We start from the raw sequence: 8,952 nt of genomic DNA, 5'->3' as shown, positions 1-8,952 counted from the left end.
ATTCGGAGTAGGTATTAAAATTCATGGAGAAGAAATAAAAACTTTGAGGTTCGCCGATGACATTGTAATTCTGTCAGAGACAGCAAAGGACTTGGAAGAGCAGTTGAACGGAATGTACAGTCTCTTGAAAGGAGGATATAAGATGAACATCAACAAAAGCAAAACGAGGATAATGGAATGTAGTCAAATTAAATCGGGTGATGCTGAGGGGATTAGATTAGGAAATGAGACACTTAAAGTAGTAAAGGAGTTTTGCTATTTAGGGAGTAAAATAACTGATGGTGGTTGAAGTAGACAGGATATAAAATGTAGACTGGCAATGGCAAGGAAATCGTTTCTGAAGAAGAGAAATTTGTTAACATTGAGTATAGATTTAAGTGTCAGGAAGTCGTTTCTGAAAGTATTTGTATGAAGTGTAGCCATGTATGCAAGTGAAACATGGACGATAACCAATTTGGACAAGAAGAGAATAGAAGCTTTCGAAATGTGGTGCTACAGAAGAATGCTGAAGATAAGGTGGGTAGATCACGTAACTAATGAGGAGGTATTGAATAGGATTGGGGAGAAGAGAAGTTTGTGTCACAACTTGACTGGAAGAAGGGATCGGTTGGTAGGACATGTTTTGAGGCATCAAGGGATCACAAATTTAGTATTGGAGGGCAGCGTGGAGGGTAAAAATCGTAGAGGAAGACCAAGAGATGAATACACTAAGCAGATTCAGAAGGATGTAGGTTGCAATAGGTACTGGGAGATGAAGAAGCTTGCACAGGATAGAGTAGCATGGAGAGGTGCATCAAACCAGTCTCAGGACTGAAGGCCACAACAACAACAACAGCCAGTAAAAGGCTCGCCTTTTCGTAATTTCTGAATCCAGTGATGACATTTCTAGAATTACTAACAAAGCATCATTTGGGGTAGTGCAGTAGGGGCCCGTTAATCTTAGTAGCATCCCTCGTTGAACGTTTTGTGCATATTTTCGCTATAAAATGAATGTCGATTATTCTAAATGTTATCACACACTATGAAGTTTGTTTTGGCCGTTAATAACTTTTACTTCGTTATTTTGTCAAAACGATAGTTTACTCCGACTTTTTGTATCACAGGTGGTATCTCAGAATTTCATTTGCACTCTTTGGTACTGGGCTTCAGCGAAATGATGTGACGTCCAGCGTGAAACCTACCTTACGTGACGTGACGGTTCGTTAACGTCTTGTGTGAGTTGTCCTTAACTCAAACAAGTGTTTATCCTTTATATGCAGGGATAATTTAGTTTTCAGCTATATTTGCTAAACACTAGCAGTTGGATTATTTCATCGTTAGGTCTACTCTGTACATGATTTTTACTATCCCACACCTTTCCCATTGTTTTAAATAAAATGTGCTGTGGGGTCGTTCAGATCGTAACCATTAGGCCGCCTCAGTCATGCCAAGAAATAGATTATCTCATAAAAAATTCGAAAACTTGGCGCTTCCGAAGTGGAAGGAGGTCGACGGAGATATAAGTCGTGATTATTTGATAAAACCTGCTTTCCGTGTTGTGTAAATTCCCATTGTTACCCGAACACCTCCAATAACTGCAACAAAATTCAACACACAGAAGGAATTCTTTTCTTGGACGTGCGTCCCATATATGTTCGGTGTGCTAAAAATAATAACCTTTCAGAAACCAGCTGACTATAGTAAACTGTTCGTTGCATTTTGTAAATTTGTATCTAATCATTTCAATTTTACATCTTTCTCGATTAGTTTGACGTTTTTATCTTTGGCGATAAACTAACAGTATTCTATGGTCGAAGGTTAAACTTTGTTATGTTTTGGTAATACAGATTTGCGTGGCAAATTTGATTTTGTGTACGTATATTACTATTTTATCATGTTTCGGATGATTCATGTTCCTGGAGAGGTATCACCAGAAGAAAAAAAGAAAGCTAAAGAAGCAGTTATAGAAAACGTCGCCGCTTTCTTTATTTGGGTTGTTTTTATAAGAGGGCGTAAGCTATAAAATTTAATTTTTTTTCCCGGAATCGATTCTTCTTGTCGAAATGCATGTAGGTTGTTTTGACAGTGTATAGTTCTTGATGGCGTCGTGTACTTGTTTTAAATATATGTTGATTAAATTTTGTGGGATAGTGCAAACTGATCTGTGCCACTTACGTTATATCTACATTTACTCGGCGATTTCTTTTTTGGTACACCAAAAATTTATTTCGTCACTTGACGTAGCTACTACAATTTATATTTTATTTATTTATTGCAGTTCGGTATGTCTTGAGGCGGTTCTGACTGCTGATCAGAAGTGAAACGCTATGAAGTGAAATACCAAACAAAAGATGGCATTGAAAAGTTCCTGTATTTGTCTGTAGCAGTCAACTAATAAAATGTGAAACGGCGTATTTAACACAAAACTTGTATTCGTATGTTTTATTTGTAATCCTTAGTCTTTTCGAAGTTGAGTGGGTAGTCATTATATTTCGGTAAGATTAAATTTTATTTTACTTTTATAGGTTGCATTATATCATACTATTCAAAATATAAGTTTCATCGAAGTTAATGAAGAAATTGGCAGCAGCGCAATAGACATACACAGGTTGTGACTATCTGTAAGACGTTTCATTAAATAAGGTATACGGAACTTTTATGGTTGGGAAACTAATTGCAGTCAAGTGTATCAGAAGACCCAACCCTCAGCATAATTTCCCTATCATGTTTAGAACAAGACTAGAGTTTTCATAAGTGTGTTGTGTAAAATAGCAGTAAACTGAAGCTGTCATCATAGTAATTAAAGGAATATTATCTTGGATGTGTGTAGTGGTTTCTTTCCTTGTACCTTTCCCTTGATAATGAACACTGTGTGCACAAAGCTACAGTTATATAATTGTGGCAGCTTGAGAACAATCCACTCCCCCTCATTTGAAATCAACAACACATTTTGCATGATACAGATTTTAATGTTTGTGACAATATTAACTAAACTTTGTCTCATGATTTTAGGGCCAATTGAACTGCCCAATACAGCAAGCCAAACTTTGTTTAAATTTTGAGTAAGTTCTTCTGTAACATCAGTGTGTGAGTATCATGAAATATATTCTGAAGTACAACAACATTTTGGAAGAAAGTGCTGTGATCCACTTAAAGTTCATAAAAAGCTTATTACTAAAGGTTTAAGGGCAATAAAACCTCAACATTTGTTCTTGTTATGTGAGAGTGAAACAGCTTCCCAAGTGAAACGTAATGTGATTCCTGGAAATTCCCTGTGCCCAAATTGTTACTCAAAAATATTTGTTCTGAATCCAGAATTGGAATCATGTAACCGTGTTAATGACATTTATATCCCTAATGAGGAAGCTGTTAGCATATTGGATTTTGCTTGTTCTAAGTTAGATGTATCTCCTGCTTCGAAAATAATAAAATTAAGTAGCAGAAAAAGAAAAGAAGCTATTGAAAATAAGGCACAACACATTTCAGAGAAAATTAGAAAAGACTTGGAATCATGCTTTAATAATACAGATACCAACATTATTTCTAAAGAAGAAGAAAACTTAGGACTACCACCATCATCATCTGACACTGAATATTTGAGCTTAATAGAGAAATTAAAAATTAAATGTTCAGTGACATACAAAGAGGAAAAAGTTAAAATTTTAAGTTTGCTCCCTGACTTGTGGCCAAGAGAAAAAAATAGTTCATGAAATCAACATATCTTGTTTGGTTAAACTAACCCAAAAATTAGTGAAAGAGCAAGGCATTCTTCCAGTTTTAGGAAAGAAGAAAGGAGTAGGTATAAGTGAAGAAACAATTAAAAAATCCAGCAGTTTTTTGAAGATGATGAAAACAGTAGAATGTGCCCAGGTTGCAAAGATAGAAAAAGATTTGTTATAAATGCAGTTAAAGTAACAAAGCAGTAATGACTAATGCTGTCAATTTTAAATGAACTTTATGTAGCTTTCAAAAATTCTCACCCTGAATGCGAAATTGTAAGGTCAAAATTTTGTGACCTCTGACCTAAGTGGTGTATTTTGGCTGTATCCTCATGGACACACTCCATATGTGTTTGTTTATATCATCAAAATGTCAAACTGATGATTGCTAGTGCAAAACTCAGTGATCTTAACTACAAAGAGTTATTAGATTTAATGGTCTGTGACACTAACAGTTATGATTGCATGGTGAGTTTGTGTAATAAATGCCCTGGCAAGGAAACAGTTATTGAATTGTTTCGCGAATATGATGAGGAAATGCCAGGCAGTATAACCTTCAAACGGTGGGTCACAACTGACAGAGCAGAAATGATAACAGTGGTTAAATCCCAGGAAGAGTACTTGGAATCTTTAATTGATAACTTACAAAAACTCAAAAGTCACTGCTATGTTTCTAAAATCCAAAGGAAGTTTTTGAAGGACAAAAAAGCACAGCTTCATGAAACTGAATGCATAGTGCTAGCTGATTTTGCAGAAAATTTTACATTTGTGATTCAGGATGCAATACATGGGTACCACTGTGTCAATGACCAGGCAACAGTGCATCCATTTATTCTCTACTTTAAAAATGAGAAAGATGAAGTTTGCAGTTCTTCAATGTGCATTATATGCGACTACTTGGAGGACAACACTCTGGCTGTACATGTTTCAAGATTATGTAATAAATTACATAAAAGAAAATTTTTCCGAGGTTGAGAAGCTGATATACTTTTCAGATGGGAGTGGTAGTCAGTATAAGAACAAAAATTATTTTTCAAATCTGTGCAACCACGAAGTAGACTGAATGGCACTTTTTTGCATCGTGCCATGGTAAAAATGCATGTCATTGAGTAGGAGGTACAACAAAACGTGAAGCATGTAAAGCCAGCCTGCAAAGACCAACCACAGACCAAATTCTCACAGTACAGGACATGTATGTCTTTTTCAAGGATAATATTAAAGGCATTACCTATTTTCTGATCAAGAAAGATGAAGTGGTTCTGCATATGGAAACAACACTTCAAACCAGATTTGAAAACTGTATAGCAATAAAAGGAACAAGGTATTTCCACAAATTCCTTGGCATTGCAGAAAACTTAGTTTGATGCTGTATAACATCAGAAACCGAAATTTATGAGTATCATTGTGTCAGTAAAATTACATTTGTCTTTAACGTTGAATGACATAGTGGCATGTGTGTATGATGGACAGTGGTGGCTGTAGAGATTGAAAGAATAAGTTTGGAAAACAATGATGTTTTTGTGCATTTTTACCACCTTGCTGGCCCATGAACATCATTCAAGAAATTTACTAGTGAAAAAGTTTGCCAATGAAAAATGTTTTAAGGAAACTTTCAGTGCTTGAACTTACCACAGCAACTGGGAGGTCTTATTGTATATCACGGAAGCTGTCTGAAGAAATAAGTGTCGCATCTCGAAGGATGTTAATTGAAAATATTTATTTTAAGTATGTCAAAATAATATAAATGTTAATTTCAGTGATGTTTCCACTTTTTGGGTATAATTCAGTACCTTACTTCAATAATAATTGATTCTATCCCGCCAATATCACACATGAATAGGCAACAGCCATAAGGTCAGTTGTAGAATAATGTGAATTATCTCATTTTCAAAAATTCATATCTCTGTTCAGTCAGATATCAGTGTTGAAATTATTACAGTACGTTGCTATCATATAGGTGTACAAACTGTGCAAAAATCATATTTTTATATTCAATCCCACCTGACATAACTTACCCCAAACTTTACAAAAAGGAAAATTTTCAAATTTCAAGAATTCATAAAAAATTAAGGAAACATTTATAAGTGTCCTTGCTCTATATGAGGCTAGTAGTGTTATGATATCTAACTATAGGAAAAAAACAGACACTCATAAATCACTCCTTGTTTGTTATTTTTGGGCCTAAAAAAAGTGCATTTTTGAAAATTTGGATACCAAACTTTGGAGTTATTTTTGAATTTAGGGTGTTTTGTGTAATAGACAATGTTGTAGAGGACATTTTCTAAAAACAATCATGTCAATTGCAATGTAGTAACATAACCCAGTGCAGAGATATTCATATTTTTGCTAACGTCTCTAAACGGAAACATCGTCCCGCACTTACAAATGAAAATGGCCATCATTCAGTAAAGGTGAAAGGTAAAATTTTTTAAAAACTGTTTTTAACTTAAATTATAGGGTAATCACACATAAAAAATTAAAATATTTAAAACTGGTCAAGCACCCAACTTCATTTTTATTGGACCACTTCATTTGGATTGACCCAGCAATGCAGCTGAGCTTATAGCATCAGCAAAGTATAACAATAACGTAAGTTCCTGCCTACAGCAATATGTAAATTAAGGGACAGGCAACTACTCACCTTTAGTAGATTTGTGTGTGGATCACAGAAACATCCTATGGAGAGATTTTCCTAGAACAGGAAACCTAAAAATTAATCCAGACTGTACTCTCATCCCACAAAAATAAACCCAGCATTTTCAGTAATGTGCTACATTATTCAATAGACAAGTTTTGAGCCTTTTATGTCCTGTGACCCGTAAAAGATCTTCAAATCATAATTTATATTTAGTCTAAACTTGTGTTGCAAAGTTTTTGTTAATGTTGAATCTAAATGCTATGCTACATATAGTTCAGTAAAAACCGATTGTGTTGGAAACTGGAATCACTGTCAATAGATTCAGTACTCTAGCTTGTAGTGGTGAAAGTACTGGGATGTAACAAGGTAAGTTTTATCTTTCCTTTCTCATTGCAGTCTCTTAGCAATATTTTTTGAGTTTACTTTTGTTATTATAACTACACTGCAAAAACCTCTGTTACTTTCTCCACATTTTAAATTATGCAAAACAGAGTGAACTATACAGGGTGCTACTAAAAGGTAGGGCCAAACTTTCAGGAAACATTACTCACACACAAATAAAGAAAATATGTTATGTGGATATGTGTCTGGAAACGCTTAATTTCCATGTTAGAGCTCATTTTAGTTTCGTCAGTATGTACTGTACTTCCTCGATTCACCACCAGTTGGCCCAATTGAAGGAAAGTAATGTTGACTTCGGTGCTTGTGTTTACATGCAACTCATTGCTCTACCGTACTAGCATCAAGCACATCAGTACGTAGCATCAACAGGTTAGTGTTCATCACGAACGTGGTTTTGCAGTCAGTGCAATGTTTACAAATGCGGAGTTGGCAGATGCCCATTTGATGTATAGATTAGCACGGGACAATAGCCGTGGCGCGGTACGTTTGTATCTAGACAAATTCCCAGAACAAAGGTGTCCCGACAGGAAGACGTTCGAAGCAACTGATCGGCGTCTTAGGGAGCACGTAACATTCCAGCCTATGACTCGCGACTGGGGAAGACCTAGAATGACGAGGACACCTGTAACGGACGAGGCAATTCTTCGTGCAGTTGACGATAACCCTAATGTCAGCGTCAGATAAGTTGCTGCTGTACAAGGTAACGTTGACCACGTCACTGTATGGAGAGTGCTACGGGAGAACCAGTTGTTTCCGTACCATGTACAGCGTGTGCAGGCACTATCAGCAGCCGATTGGCCTCCACGGGTACACTTCTGCGAATGGTTCGTCCAACAATGTGTCAATCCTCATTTCAGTGCAAATGTTCTCTTTACGGATGAGGCTTCATTCCAACGTGATCAAATTGTAAATTTTCACAATCAACATGTGTGGGCTGACGAGAATCCACACGCAATTGTGCAAGCACGTCATCAACACAGATTTTCTGTGAACGTTTGGGCATGCATTGTTGGTGATGTCTTGATTGGGCTCCATGTTCTTCCACCTACGCTCAATGGAGCACGTTATCATGATTTCATACGGGATACTTTACCTGTGCTGCTAGAACATGTGCCTTTACAAGTACGACACAACATGTGGTTCATACATGATGGAGCTCCTGCACATTTCAGTCAAAGTGTTCGTACGCTTCTCAACAACAGATTCGGTGACCGATGGATTGGTAGAGGCGGACCAATTCCATGGCCTCCACGCTCTCCTGACCTCAACCCTCTTGATTTTCATTTATGGGGGCATTTGAAAGCTCTTGTCTACGTAACCCCGGTACCAAATGTAGAGTCTCTTCATGCTCATATTGTGGACGGCTGTGATACAATACGCCATTGTCCAGGGCTGCATCAGCGCATCAGGGATTCCATGCGACGTAGGGTGGATGCATGTATCCTCGCTAATGGAGGACATTTTGAACATTTCCTGTAGCAAAGTGTTTAAAGTCACGCTGGTACGTTCTGTTGCTGTGTGTTTCCATTCCATGATTAATGTGATTTGAAGAGAAGTAATAAAATGAGCTCTAACATAGAAAGTAAGAGTTTCCGGACACATGTCCACATAACATATTTTCTTTCATTGTGTGTGAGGAATGTTTCCTGAAAGTTTGGCCGTACCTTTTTGTAACACCCTGTATAGATAATAGAACTGTATACATAATGCTGTACACTTAGGGAAGAGATACATCTGCAATATCAGAGCAACACAGGATTTCACTGTAGGCTACCTCTACCTAAGACTGTCTAGTCCAAAAAGCAGGTGTTAAATGTCCCTTGCCATCTTATTTTAGAAATCATTTGTAATATTAATAACCCAAATGGCAACTGGTTGTTTTCTTATTCATCACATTGTCAGTGGTACAAATTGCAAACTGAGCAACAGATGAAATGTCTAGAATAATTATTTCTCCGGTATGCTCCCAACATTCATTCACAGTCATCAACAATTTGGCCCATTAAAATTTACAGATTATGTTGCACTTCAGAAGCAGAATAAACCTTGTGAATGCATTACAGAACTTTCCCAGCAAAAATAAAAAAGAATAAATAAATATTAATTCATGTAAAATGTGATTTCTTGTTTCTGTGTAGCTATAGACAGGCACTCTCCACCTCTCCTCTATTCAGTGAGCAGGGAGCTATCCTCATATAAATGTATATTCTAGCT

At 36.6% G+C, this 8,952-nt stretch overlaps 1 long non-coding RNA gene across 2 annotated transcripts; it reads left to right on the top strand.

Moving 5' to 3' along the window:
* The first annotated feature begins 1,779 nt into the window (after positions 1 to 1,779).
* On the top strand, positions 1,780 to 2,800 carry LOC126252799 (uncharacterized). Of its 2 annotated transcripts, none has more exons than XR_007545854.1 (3): positions 1,780 to 1,851; positions 2,258 to 2,414; positions 2,505 to 2,800. It is a non-coding gene; the product is annotated as an uncharacterized LOC126252799 (long non-coding RNA). The 2 variants fall into 2 exon arrangements; XR_007545853.1 differs by having other exon boundaries at positions 1,796 to 1,991.
* Positions 2,801 to 8,952: the final 6,152 nt, after the last annotated feature.

Source organism: Schistocerca nitens, chromosome 4 (genome assembly GCF_023898315.1).
Source record: "Schistocerca nitens isolate TAMUIC-IGC-003100 chromosome 4, iqSchNite1.1, whole genome shotgun sequence".
NCBI classification, from domain to species: Eukaryota; Metazoa; Arthropoda; class Insecta; order Orthoptera; family Acrididae; genus Schistocerca; species Schistocerca nitens.
The sequence above is the reverse complement of the archived record's forward strand: the minus strand, read 5'-3'. Positions and strand labels throughout refer to the sequence as shown.